General features: G+C 56.3%; 1 non-coding gene across 1 annotated transcript; it reads left to right on the forward strand.

Moving 5' to 3' along the window:
• Positions 1 to 10,608: 10,608 nt before the first annotated feature.
• On the forward strand, positions 10,609 to 10,682 carry TRNAK-UUU (transfer RNA lysine (anticodon UUU)). The gene has a single exon. It is a non-coding gene; the product is annotated as a tRNA-Lys (tRNA).
• The last annotated feature ends 3,440 nt before the right edge of the window (positions 10,683 to 14,122 follow it).

The following is a 14,122-nucleotide window of genomic DNA, read 5'->3' on the forward strand; positions in this document are numbered from 1 at the left end:
CTCACAGACTAGAGCTCAGGCAAAGTCAGCTGGAACTGGTGTTGGGAAGGTGACTCCTCTGGCAGCAAGAAGAGAGGATGATCCTCCCAGCTCTGGGGCTGTCTGGGCAGGGCAGGAGAAGGAGAGTTACTCTCCTCTCACATCCCTTTGTCATTGACAAAACCCAAACAAGTTAGAAGAAAAGTCCCAGAAAGGCAGAACATGGCCAGGATGGTGGGGAAGCACATGGAGGTGTGGGCTGTGGGAAGAGAAGTACCTGCACAGCACAGCATGTACTGTGCCCCCTCTCACATCTTGCTCACAACTCTCCTGTTCATACATCCCAGAATCACGTTTGCTTTTTGTGCTACAGCATCACCCTGTTGATTCATATTTAGCTTGTGGTCCTGCAGTGAACCCTAACTCCATTTCTGCAGTTCTCCTTCCTAGACAGTCACTTCCTCACTGGGCCACTTTCCATTTCAGATCACACTGACACACACAGGAGGGAGATGGGGGTTACTAGCTCCTCTTCCCAGCTGTGGTGTATCACACTCCCCTTGAAGCCCCAGTCATACTTCCTGAACGCAGCTGCAGCCCTCGGATCCAGCAGCTGAGCCTGTGAAGGGCTCCCCACAATTTCTTTAAGGCTCTCCAGCCCTGTGTGCCTGACAGAATGTCAATGGAATTGGAGGGATGGAAAAGTCTTGCCCCAAGAGCTCCTGTGGTGTAGTGGTTGTCACATTTGCTTAACATGTAAAAGGTCCCTTGCTCAAAAAGAAGTAGAAGCCTCAACGTTTTCCTTATTCTCTCTCCCCTCACCTCCTTCTGCCCCCACCTGTCCCTCTAATAAGCCCAGCTCCTGTGTGACAGAAGATGGAGACCTCAGCTGAGCATTGCCTTTGCTGTGAACATGGGGAAGCTGCAGGAGATAAACCAGTCACTTCTAGGAGGCTTGAATCTTGGCCTCCCTGCCCTTGGAGGTTCTCCTGTGGAGGTCGGCTCTCCCTGCTGGCCTCCTCTGCTTGAGTTGCTGAAGGAAGAAGTGAGGCAGGAATGTAGGGGAAGAAGGAAGCCAAGCTGAGGAAGGAGGGCGGGGGGGGAAGCTGAGTGCTTTAGGCCCATAAATGGAGCACCACCCTTTCTTCTGCCAAAGCCTGTGGAGGTGAGGCTGCCTGAGGGAAGTAAGAATCCTGTGTCTGTCTCATGGCATGTCCGGGGTGGCTCATGGCAGCCCAGGAGCAGACGTGGGTGTCGGAGTGGAAGGGAAAGAAGCAAAGCTGTGTCCAAGAGGGCAAGACCCACCACTCCATTGTGGCAAAGCTGAGTGAGCAGAAGTGGGTTTGAGGGGGCTCCCTGTCAGCCTCAGGGTACTGAGAAGCACTGACCCTTTGCAGCTGAGCCAGGGGAGTGGTTCATAGTGTTGGGCATGGCTGGATGTGAGCCACTGGACACCACGAAGCCCCAGCCAGCTTGTGTAGGAGGCAGATCTGAGGCAATTGTCCTAAATAGAGGCGGTAAGGTAGGGGGGAAATGTTTGAATCATTCACATATTACAAGCTCATTTCTGTGTGTGCAGACTTTCTATTTTGGGTGATGGCTGTGTCTGTCTGTCTGTCTGTCTGTAAGTCTGTGTTTCAGAACTTCTGCTCTGTCTCTGGGTCACGCTCAAAGCCAGTTGGGCAACGCACTGCCTAGCTTGCTCAATGGCCCCTCCTGTGGCATCTCCTATCCAGTTGGCCCAATGAGAAAGCCAGGAACACAGCTGAAGGCTACGCAAGTAGCTCTGACCATGCCCATGCACAGAACCACATGCTGAACGGCTTTTGCCTGGGACAAAAGAACCGCAAATCACATGGCAACAGGAAGACAAGAGGGAGCTGCATCTTCCCCAGCTTGTCTTCATTCCTGCTTCTTCTCTCTGGGGTAATTGTTCTCCAACCAGAGCACTGAGAAAAGCACCGAAAGACCCACCCCAGCTGTGGCTGGATCACGGAGAGACTTTCAGTCCTGCAAACTCCCCAGAACTGCTTGGAATCGGAAGGTCTGGGAGGCTTTGTGTGCCTGTGACCTGCCATTTAACATCTCCCATCCTGTTCAGTTGTGTTCTCTTCAGAATAAACCTTTTGTTTCACACACTAAAGGGTTGGGTGGCCTGTGGGGTCAGAAGAACATTTTTGTATGTGAGCAGGGCGGTTAAACTGATTCTCACTGTCCCAGACCTAGTTCCTGATTGGGAGTCAGAGAACTGGGATCAAATCAAGCCCTGAGAGTGGCCAGTGCCTTCAGCAGGGGCAACATCGAGCATTTCCAGGGAGGATGGACCCAGACTCACCAGAATGAGGACTCCAGGCATCTCTGGGCCCACTGCCTAGTTCTACAGCACCAACCCATTGCCCCAACCCCTCCAGCCAGCTCAGCCAAACACCTGGATCCAGCAGGCCTGAGTCACCCTGCTCTCCCTCTCGCATGGGATGAGAGAGGGAAGCAGCACAGAGAGCTTGCCAAGGCAGCGCTAGCAGGTGCCTCTGACCTTGAACTGTGACTGCAGGAAGCAGAGCCCTGAATGGTGATCTTCACACCTCCCCAGCTGCTCCTTACGCATTTGAACAGGCTGGTATTCCACGCTGGGCACCTCTCACCCTCAGCTGGCAGCAGTACTCTGCCCTCATTGCTTCCCTGGAGCTGCTCTTTCTCCCGGGACCCCCTCTCCCCACCCTGGGCTTCCTTAGCACGTGGCCCCACGGCACTTCCTCCAGTCAGAGACTGAGCTGTCCAGGCCCATTCCTGTGGAGATGAGATTAGAATCATAGAATCCTAGTGCTGGGAAGGACCTCAGGAGGTCATCCACTCCAGACCCCTGCCTTAAACAGGACCAACCCCAACTAAATCACCCCAGCCAGGGCTTGCTCAAGCCAGGACTTGAAAACCTCTAGGGATGAAGATTGCACCACCCGTCTAGGTAAAGCACTGCAGTATTTCACCACCCTCCTGGTGAACTAAAAGCAGCACGACCCAAACACTGCGCTATTACTGCTACGGCTTGAACCAAGGTTGTTGTAGCCACAATGCAGAGTACTTAACCACTGTATAGTCAGAGGCAGTGACAGGAGGCCTGCAGGGAGCACTTTCCTTTCTCAGGCTTTGCCTGACAGTCTGATGTGAGGCTGGAAGGCCTGGGGAGGTGATGCAGAGCAGAGAAAGCCAGTGCAGCAGCTGTTGGGGACGGCTGGTTCCCTTGGCCTTGGGTTCCTGGTGTCTCTTCCTGTGTGAGGTGTGTGTTGCCGTGTTGAAGAACTGGGGAATCCTCTCCTGGCCCACACCCCAGCTGCAGCCCCTCCCTTAGCCGGGGGTGGTGACTCTGGCCTGCTCCCTGCCAGCCACTCAGCCTGTTTCCCTCAGCTCTGTTGCTCTCCTGCCCAGAGGGGTCAGGTGAAGGACAACAGGAAAGACCCTTCAGTGGCCGGCATGGGGCTGGGACTCACGAGTTTGGTGCTCTGAGTACCAGGCTCTGGCCAGCTGAGCTCTCCAGCCTGCAGAGAAGGGCCTCCCAAGGGGCCTTTTGGAAATGAGCAACAGGCAGCTGCAGGGCCCCTGGCCCCTGAATGAGATTTTCTCCCCTCCCCCACCAGCCTGGCCTCCCCTTTCAGCCTCTGTCACCCATCCCCCACTGCTCTGAGCCCAGCTAGGGGGGTCCCCTCAGCCCCGGCTGCCCCTTGCCAGCTGTCCTGGGCCCCTGCAGTGTGTCCCTCAGACCCTGTCTCTCCCGCCCCTCCCCACTGCCCTGAGCCCCTTGTCCCCTCAGACCCTGCCAACCCCCCACTGCCCTTTTCCCCTCCTCCCTCAGCCATAACCCCTGGCTGGGTTCCCCCCACACCTGCCACCCCTCCCCACTGGCACCCGACCTCCCCCTCCCTTTCCATTGCACAGTCACCAGCTGAAAACTTTGGTCCTGCCCAGGGGCTGGGTGAGAACAGAGACAGCCTGTGGGTGCAGCCCCTGCCTGGGGGGATCCTGCCCGGCTCCCACCTGCACCATTCATGTCCCTGCAGGGGTTTTGCTCCCAGCAGGACAAGGACATTTCGAGGGGAAGCAAAGGGAAGCCACAGGAGGGGTCCCAGGCTGCTCCCCGGCAGTGCGGGTGCATCAGTTCAGCACTGGGGGCAGCTGGGGGAGGGGGAATTACCACTGGGGGGGGCAGAGCTGGGTGTGAGCACCTGGGAGTGAGACTCTCCCTGTCGCTCACTCGCGTGGGGTGTCTCTGCAGTGGCAGGGCTGGGGCAGGAGCTGCTCCCGCAGACAGGGCAGAACGTAGCTCCTGCCGGCTCAGGCAATTGTGTCTGTGTCACAAAAGTGCTGCAGGAGCTGGTTAGCACTGACCTGTCTGGAGAGGGCCAGGAGGCAGCACACACTGTGACCGGGATTCCCTCGTGCTCAGTGGCCCAGGACTTAGTGCTGAGCACTGGGCTGCACAGATCTGGTGGTGAATAACAAGAATCAAGGGTGTCACCTCCCTGCCTTAGTAACAGACAGAGGGCTTTGGGGTTCCTCCCATGCTCCCCAGGCCCCTCTGCAGCCACCTCAGCCGTCCACCTGTCAGTGTCTGTTACTTCTTCCTCCAGAAGGACGGCAGCCGCCTCCTGCAGCTCTGAACTTCCCAGCACAGCCCAGGGGTGCTGCAAAGCAGGTGAGAGGCAGCCAGAAATGTTTGGCCAGGCACCACTGGGTGCTGCTTTCCTCATCCCCATGTACCTGGGAGGTCCATGGCCAGGGGAGCCTCAGAGCCTCTCTGGGACTTTTCTCCTCACTCGTTTGGGTTTTGTCAGTGACAAACAAAAGGATGTGAGAGGAGAGTAACTCTCCCTCTCCTGCCCTGCCCCACTGCCACCCTCTGTGTGCACAGACAGCCCCAGAGAGCCCCAGCGCTGGGAGGATCAGACTCTGTTCTTGCAGCCAGAGGAGTCACCTTCCCAACACCAGTCCCAGCTCCCTTTGCCTGAACTCTGCTCTGTGACTGGATGCTTTCCTAATGCCCCTCTCCCATCAGCCTTTACCTTCCCCACCAATGGCTGGGATTGCCAAGGGAGGGCTTTTCTGTTCCCCAGACACAGGTAGGAAAATGTTGTTGAAGACTTTCCCCAAGGTACCACTGGGAGTTGAACCCAGGATCTCCTGTTTACTAGGCAGGTGCTTTAACCAGCTAAGCCCTGGTGCCCCCCTCTGGCAAGTTGTGTCTCCTGACACAGAGGTGTCTGTATTTGTCTGTGTCCAACCAGAAACCAGCCCTGCAACACTTTAAAGGTTACTGACCTAATTTATCAAGTGCTGAGCTTTTGTGGGGCTGAACCACTGTGATGAACTGCCCACAACCAGCCCTTCCCACTCCCCAGCACAGACATTGTGCCTGAGGGAAGCCTCCTCTCTCCCCACCTGCCCCAGTGCAGGATCCCACCAGCAGAGCCTGGAGTCCTGCCCGTCCTCTGCTCCCTCAGCCTGAGTCCCCCCCTCACTTTCACTCTGTGCTCCCCACTCCCTCCTTTCTCCCTGTTCACACCCCAGGGGTGGGGCGAGGAGGGCCCAGCTCTGGGGCACAGTTATCTCCTGTCTCTCACGGAGGGGGGATGGGCTGCGCTGCCCCAGCTGGAGCTCGACAGGGGGAGTGTTTGATGCAGCGTAACGAGAGGAACATTTTGCCTTTCTGTCTCCTTCTGCCCTTCAGCCCCACTTGTGACCCTCCACACAACCCCTTTGCTCTATTACCAGCCCAGTGCAAATCCCTGTGCCCTGGGGGTGGGGCTGACTTTACAGCTTTCCCTGTGTGAAACCTTTGAGCAGGGCCGGGGACTTGGCAGCCAGTCAATGGCCTCACAGGGGCTCTTGGCTTTTCCAGGAGATCCCACAGGCAGCCCTGGCCCAGACTCCTCTCACAGGGACCAGCTGCCCTTTGGATCCTCTTCACGACAGTCACTCACCTGCAGGGAGTGTGGAGCTGTGTAGACAGGACTGGCACTGGGGGCCCAGCTCAGAGGTGCCCTCAAGCCCAGTATCCGGACAGCGTGTGGGAAGTGAGGGGCACCACAGAGCTGGGCTGGTAGGGGCTGCAAGTCATGAGTAAGAGGCTTCCCAGGGTTGTTAGGGGCTGTAGGTCAGGAGTGGGGGGCACCTCACGTCTGCACTGGCGAGGGCTGCAGGTCTGTGGTGAGGCCCCTTCGCTTCACAGGCTCCCTTAGTGCAATTCACTCCCTGGGCAGCACAGACAGTGTGTGCTGGGGCCAAGGGCGGCTCTTCTCCTGAGTGTGAGCCCTGCTGTGTCTGCCCCACGCAGGGAGCTGGGGCTGGGATATGGTCCCAGGGGATTTGCCTCTTGCCCTGGGATCAGATCTGTGGCTCCCGGGAGGAGTTGGCAGCTGGCAGAGTGGGAATCCAGGCCGCCTGAATTGGAAAGCCTCTGGGCTGATGTAATAAGAATGGAACTGAGTTGATGCCACCGGCTCATGTAGACAAGCTCTGCAATGCAGCAAGGGACTTTCTGGGGTGCAGCTCACAGACTGAGGCACATGCCCCAAGTCCCAGCTTCTTTCTCCAGGGACAGGCTGTTGCAATGGGCAGCCCTGGCTCACACAGGGCCAGGTGGGTCTTTGAGCTTGGGCCATGTGCACCCAGAATGTGTGGCAATTTGAGCAGGGTGCTGTTGGCCATGCCACCATCCTGGGACCCTGCTGTGGCTGGGCAGTTGCGGGTCGGGGTCCCCTGGGGGTGTGTGGGCTCCAGGTCATGTCTGCTGCCCCTGCCCTGTGGCACGGAGGTGTGTCCCCTGTAGGGTACGTATCTGACCCTGCTGAGCATCCCACCCCAGCAGAGGAATGAGGTCCCACCACCCTTAACATCTCTGCACTAATTTGTGTGGCACAGCCAGACACTTAGACACTTGAATGTCTCTGAAGAGGATTTGCAGAGTTCCACAACAACCTCTGCAGAAGTGCTGGGGGCCATGACTGGCTGGGGCAGTGGTCTCCTGTGTTTATGACTTCCCTGATTCCTAGAGCTTTGAGGCCAGCAGAACTGGGGAGGAAATGGAGAGCAAAGAAAACCACTGGAGCTGCTGTGGAGGGCAGGTGCCACTTGGCAGGGTGCTCCTGCTGCCCCTTCCTGGGGTAGTGTGCGGTGCAGTGTGAGCTTATGGGGGGCTGGCTTTCTGTTTTGGGAAGCTGTGTCCAGGCAAGCCCCAGCCTCCCCTGGTCCAGACCCACTTGGAAGCCTGTCCCTTTAGTAGAGGTGGTGACTATTAAGCCTTCCTCTGCCTCATGGGCTGGAGACCCTGCCCCGGTCGGGTGTATTTGGACAGCAAGAATTTTGTCCGTCAGGTCAACACCATGAGGACTGGAGAAGAACCTTGTGATCAACATCATCTCCTGGGATGGGGAAAGGCTGGTCAGGCTGTGTCCAGGGCCCAGGTGCTTCTCAGTCAGGTGAATCAGTGATAGAATCATAGGACACTAGGACTGGAAGGGACTTTGAGAGGCCATCGAGTCCAGCCCCCTGCCCCAATGGCAGGACCAAGTGCCATCTAAACCATCCCTGATAGACGGCTCTGTAACCTGTTCTTAAATATCTCCAGAGATGGAGAATCCACAACCTCCCCAGGAAATTTATTCCAGTGTTTGACCACCCTGACACTTAGGAACTTTTTTCCTAATGTCCAGCCTAAACCTCCCCTGCTTCAGCTTAAGCCCATTGCCTCTTGTTCTATCCTCAGAGGCCAAGAAGAGCAAGTTTTCTCCCTCCTCCTTACGACACCCTATGAAGTAAGTAGCCAAGCGAGGGGAGGGATGGAGATGGCCAAAGCCCCTTTCCAACAGGCTGGCCAGCCTCACCACATGTGCATGCTGGTGTCTCCTCCTATCAGAGCTCTAGATTGCTCTCTGCCAGCTAAGCATATGGTGGCAGGGCCATCCTTACCCATATGCTGACTGCAATGCTGCATAGGACACCTCAGCATTTCCCGTTTCATTCCATTCATTGCTACGGCAGCCTGAGTCCCCAGTCTCAGCCCTGTGTTCCTTCTGTGCTGTGTGGGCCATGCTGGCAGGGAACAGAGAGGCCCTGGGGATGCCAGACCTGATGTACAGGGTCAGGGACTCTGCTTAGACAGTCCTTTGTCTCCAGCAAACCCTCTAGGGGCTGCAGTGCATTGGGTAGCTGAAGTATCCCTTGTGCAGCAGCGTAGATTGGGGCATATCAAACTTTGGTGCAGCCATGGGGTGGCGCAGTGGGTTAAAGCAGGTTCACCTCCCACTAGCAGCAGCTCCTGGGGGTGAGGGGAAAGTGGCTCCGTGCACTCCCTGCCATTCGTAGGCACCACACACCACTTCCTATTGGCTGCGGTTCCCCCTTCCTGGCCAATGGGAAACGCAGGGGCAATTCCTGCAGTCAAGGGCAGATATGAGTTCCCCCTTCAGTGCCTCCCCCAGGGGCTGCACAGGATGTGCTGGCCACTAAAGAGAATACTTGACACTCCAAGGCTAAGGAACAGGGCATAGAAATTGAAAAGTCTTAAGAAGTGAAGCAGGGCCAGGGCCAGGGCCAGTGGGAGTCACAGACTCATAGGGCTCTAGAATTGAAGAGACCTGAAGTGGTCATCCAGTCTAGACCCCTTCCCTCATGGCGGGGCCAAGCACCATCTATCGTGGGGTGAGCAAACCTCAGGGGGCATGAAATTTCAGAAGGGGGGCACAGCCCAGTTACCTGCTGGGTCTCAGGCTCATCCATCTAATGAAAAATAATGAAATCTGTTACTGTTTCTATGTCTGTGTCATCACATTTATACACTGACAAAAAAGTTCTTCTATTTTACAGACTTGTTTTCTTTCACACGCCCAAAGGGGCGTTTAAACCTATGAACATCACTGAAATTTCTGTAGGTTTTGATCACATTCGAGAGGTTGTGGGGTAGCTCCTAATTTCAGAGATGAAAAGTGGGGACCAAAGTAAAAAGTTTCCTTACCCTTGATCTAGATATTCCCCGTTGGATATTTATCCAACTTCTAAAATATCTCCAAAGATGGAGATTTTGCCTTTACCCAAGGCATTTTATTCCAGTGCTTAACTGCCCTGACAGGAAATATTTCCTAAAGTCCAACCGAAATCTCCCTTGCTGCAATTAAAGGGGAATTCAATTTAATTAAAATTAAAGAGAAGGAATTTTATGACATGTAGTTGTATTCCCAATTAGATAGATAGATTGATGGATTTTTGGTGTCTATCTATCTATCTATCTATTGGTCATTACTCTAGACCGATTAGGAATTGTAGAACTCACTGCTCAAAGAATTCAATTTCAGCTTGAGAGAGAAATAAAACTGTGAAATGTGCAGACGGGAGCAGAGAGTTGTTCTGCATGTGAATTATGATGCAGACCCACAAGAGTGGACTTTGGGTCCTTTCCCTTCCGGTCACTGCATTAATGTCCTCCAGATGCCCCAGGGGCATGAGGCTTTCTCTAGCCCTGGGCACCTTCCAGTGCCGACCAAGTGCTTGTCTGGTGTGCGCTTTGGTGCCCTGCTCCCGACTGCGCCATACAGGAGGCCTGTGATGTGCAAGGAGGTCAGACGAGATGATCTCTGCAAACAGCCTGTGGCACAGAGCAGCCTCTGGTGTTCCCATGTGCAGCCGAGTTGAGCCCCAGAATGTCCCTGAGTGAGTGGGGGTGACACAGGGGTGGAAGCTCAGCCATGCAAAGGGGCTGCCAGGGGCAGGACATGAACCCTGCAGGGTACAGGTAGGTGTGGGAGTGACATCACAAGGGCCTCTTACAGCACCTCAGCTGATTGGTTAAAAGAAGTTGGAAGGTGATGACCTCACAGAGAGGCCATGACAACAGCCACGCGGGACCGGCTGCAGGGCAGGTGACATCTCAGACACCCGCGGGGCTTTGCCGCAGGGACTCTCCTTCCTCAGCTCTGCCCACGGGGCTGGAGAGGAATCAGGGTGAGGAAAACGAGCATGAGGAGGAGCCTCTTTGTCCCGTTCTCCTGCCCCACAACTAACTGCGCTGGGCGACCGACGTTCATCTGGGGCAGGTCAGAGCCTGATCCACCCGGTGCTGGGCACACTGAAGGCAGGAAAACACTCGGTTAGGGTTCTGCCCTCCCCAGTGGAACTGAAGGGTCAGTGAATCAGGTCCCCCTTTCTGCTCCCTTCGCCCAGCGTTGAAAAGCACAACCGCCTGTGAGCCACTAATGCCCCTTTCTCTGGAGAGTCACTAACAAGCAATTTCCCACGGAAAACTCTCTTCAGCTGCGTGTTCTCTCTGTATGAAAAAGAAACGTGTTCGACTGCCTGCACCGGCTCTGCGCTGGGGGAAACGGTGTCAGCGTTAATTTGTTGTGCAGAAATGGCCGTAGGTGTGTGAGGTGTGCGGGAGAGCTCGCAGCAGCAGTGAGAGGCTTGGCCAAGATTCACTCCAACAGTCTGTTTTCTTTGCATCGCACCTCCGGCAGCCCAAAGAACAAAGACTGGAGTCTGGCCCTTGTGAGCACTTTGCCACGCACATTTGACTGAGAGCCAGCTGACATGCAGATTTGACTCCTTCTCCTCTGTGACTCCTCATGAGACATGTTTCTCCTTGTGGCCTGGCTAGCTCAGTTGGTAGAGCATGAGACTTTTAATCTCAGGGTCATGGGTTCAAGCCCCCATGCTGGGCGCTTTCCTTCTTGTACTAATGCTCTCAGCTGATTGAGCAATTCTCAAACAGCTCTTCCTGACGTCCTGGCCTAAGGCAGGAAATGTGTGTTCTTGTTCTCATCTCTTGTACAAACTGGTATTTCCATCATCTTCAGACAGTGGAAGAGGATTTTCTTCTCTTCATCTCTATTCCAAACTGCACAAGGAGGAGAGAAGAAATCCTCTCCCCAGCTGAGTGTCTCTCTTCAGTGCTCAGTAGCTTCGCATCTTTCTGCATTGGCTCCAGGTGGGCACTGGGTGTCCAAATCAGCTCCAACTGTCCAGGGGATGGTGAGGAAATGAGGAGCTCTTGTTATTCACTTCCATAAGGACAAGAGATTGCGGGTTCAAAAGTGTGATGGGAAAAGTGTTATTGGACAGGGGCAGTGATGGTTTGTGTTCAATGGAGGGATGGAGATTTCTGCTTGGAATGTTCTGATTCTTCACTCCTGCCGCCCGTCTCGCCAGGGCAGTGGAAAGGTGAGTGTGAGTCACTAGATGGCTCTCACATGGAAAGGGCACATGGGGCAATTTGTAGTTATTTGGAAAGAACACAAAAGGTGTGTCTACACGAGAAAGCGAGATGGAAGTAGCAAGCACAGCTTCGAAATAGCATGTGCCACATCTCCACGTGAGACACGCGACTTCAAAGCTGCAATAGATGTTAGCCAGTGTGATGTCAAAGCTGCAGCTCCTATCAGAAGATGGGAACAGAGCCCTACGTCGACATCTGACATCGAAGTAGGACATGTGTAGACATTCCACGTCCCTCTACTTCGAAATAGTGGGGTCCGCAATGGCAGCAGTCGGCTGTTAGGAGCACTTCCTGGACTGACTCTGAGCTCCGTGACCTCTGGGGCTCTGAGTGAGGAGAAGATGCTCCACGTAATGGGGAGCAAGCAGCAGAACGCAGAAGTGTTCCCCAGCTGGCCAAGAGCCTGACCACCCACGGGCACCCTGCCCGCACCCCTCACCGTATCAGGCGTAAGGTCAAGGAGTTTCAGCAGGGTTACGCCTGGGCGCAGGACTCGGCCAGGCGGTGTGGGGGCTGTTCCCACCACTTGCCCCTATTACTGCGAGCTCATCACCATCCTGGGCCCCAGCGACACCTCCTCTCCCCGGCCTTCCTTGACGCCATGGCTGAGGAGACCCAGCAGGACGTGGAGCCTGAGTCTGGACCGGAGCCCAGCCCCGCACCCCCAGGGCCAGAGCAGGAGCCAGTCACCCACCGTCCAAGTGGTCCAACAATGAGGCTGAGCTTGTGCTGGACATCCCCTCCTATGGCTCCAGCCAGGCACCTGCCCAACGGGCGTTCCCTGACCATGGCGCTGGACTGTCAGGTACGTACCCCACAGGGCACACACCCCCCAGGGCATGACCCTGGCATGCCTGGGCCTGGCAGACGACAGCCCACGGATTAGGCCACGGCCACCAGCGCCCATCAGCACCCACACCCTTGGGCAGTCCCATGTGCCCCGTCCCCCCGTGTAAATAGTTAGTGTATCTCGTTTCCCCCATGTCCATACTGAGTTATGATGGTGTTTGTTATGTTCCACACTCAGAGGTGAGCTTTTTGGTTGTTTAACAAGGAATCAGTTTTATTTTCACACACACCCGTGTTACGTGTGGGGGCAGTGAGCGGGTGGTGGGGGTGGTCAGTGGGTGGTGGGGGCAATGTGCAGGTGGTGGGGCTGGTGTGTGTGTGATGGGGACGGTGAGCAGGTGGTGGGGGTGGTCAGTGGGTGGTGGGGCTGGTGTGTGGGTGATGGGGACAGTGAGGGGGTGGTGCAGGTGGTGAGTGGGTGTTGGGGGCTTGTGTGTGGGTGATGGGGAGGGTGAGCAGGTGGTGGGGGTGGTCAGTGGGTGGTGGGGGCGGTGTGCATGTGGTGGGGCTGGTGTGTGGGTGATGGGGACGGTGAGCAGGTGGTGGGGGTGGTCAGTGGGTGGTGGGGGTGGTGTGCATGTGGTGGGGCTGGTGTGTGGGTGATGGGGACAGTGAGCGGGAGGTGGGGGTGGTCAGTGGGTGGTGGGGGCGGTGTGCATGTGGTGGGGCTGGTGTGTGGGTGATGGGGACAGTGAGTGGGTGGTGGGGGTGGTCAGTGGGTGGTGGGGCGGTGTGCAGGCCATGGTGTGAGTGTGCAGGGGGTGCACCAGGGGTGGCCTGGGTGGTGCTCACTGGGACCACCCCAGTCAAAGTACTCCCATAGGGCCCCCCAGACATGGACCCACTCTTGGTGGGCCTGATGGCTGCGGGCAGCAGCCCAGCTCACCTGTCCTCCTTTGGGCACTTGGAGGTTCAGCTGCTGGTATTGACACATCCGTGGGATGGCTCTAATGCCACAGAGCACCTCAGGACAGCTGAAGAAGAAGGGGGACCATGACTACATGTGTCCAGAGGACTTCCATAAAGAGCCCCCCCACCTGGCTCCTCCCCTCCACCAAACCCACCCCAAAAGCAGCCTGCATGCTGAGGCCTGCATCACAAGGTGGTACAAAATCAGCCAATCTCCAAGTGGGGCCTCTTTACTGCAGGGCTCCTTTTAGCAGTGGGGCAGGAGATATGTCCCAAAGAGGCATCCCCAGCTGCTGAGAAGCACAGAAGAACTCAGGGCTTGCCCAGGGTGGCACAGTTGAATGGAGACCTGCCCCAGGGCGTGGAGCTGGTGCTGTGGAAGGACCTATTGCAGTTGGGGCAGAGAAACATTCTTTCCCCTGGGCAAGTATCTGCTCTTTTCCCAGCTCTGCACTGCCCAGCCCAGCCCAGGAGCTGGGAGAGACCAGAGCCCCTGATTCAGCCTTGGGAACAGGCCCTTCCTCAGAGGCAGCTGCCCATGTCGCTGTCTGCAGCTGAACCAGGGCTGCCCCCACCTGGCCCCCATGTCTGGCTGGGTACTGCACCCCTGCACCCTGGCAGTGTTTGGGTCTCTGCTCTCCCTGGGCAGCAGCACTGCAGGGGACTGAGGTGAACACAGCACTGTTGGGCTCACACTGGAGACAGCCTGGGGTCTGTGAGGCAAATGAAATCATCCCACCCCTTGCAGCCAGAGCTCAGCTCAGGCTCACACAGATGGCCTGTGCTTGGAGTCTGCCCAGCACAGGAGCTGGGAGGCGGCAGGCTCAGCTGTAGTGGAAGTGGCGTCACACACTAGCCTGGAACTCAACACAGCTCAGCCGGCTGGTGACTGGAAAGGTTCGATAAGAGCTGGATTTGCACACGTGCATTCAGAGAACAATGGATTAGCAGTCCGCTGCCTTCACCCCCAGCCACCTCACCCAACATGCCTGCAACCTTTTTGTATGGCCCAACTTCACCCTGCCAGGAACCTTTCTGCCACTCGCTGGCCGGCCGGGGACACAGGAGGGGCAGGTTTTGCCCAACAGGGCTACGCTCACTCCTGTACCCTGCAGTGCTGCTTCCTGG

This window comes from Carettochelys insculpta, chromosome 7 (genome assembly GCF_033958435.1).
Source record: "Carettochelys insculpta isolate YL-2023 chromosome 7, ASM3395843v1, whole genome shotgun sequence".
Taxonomy (NCBI): domain Eukaryota; kingdom Metazoa; phylum Chordata; order Testudines; family Carettochelyidae; genus Carettochelys; species Carettochelys insculpta.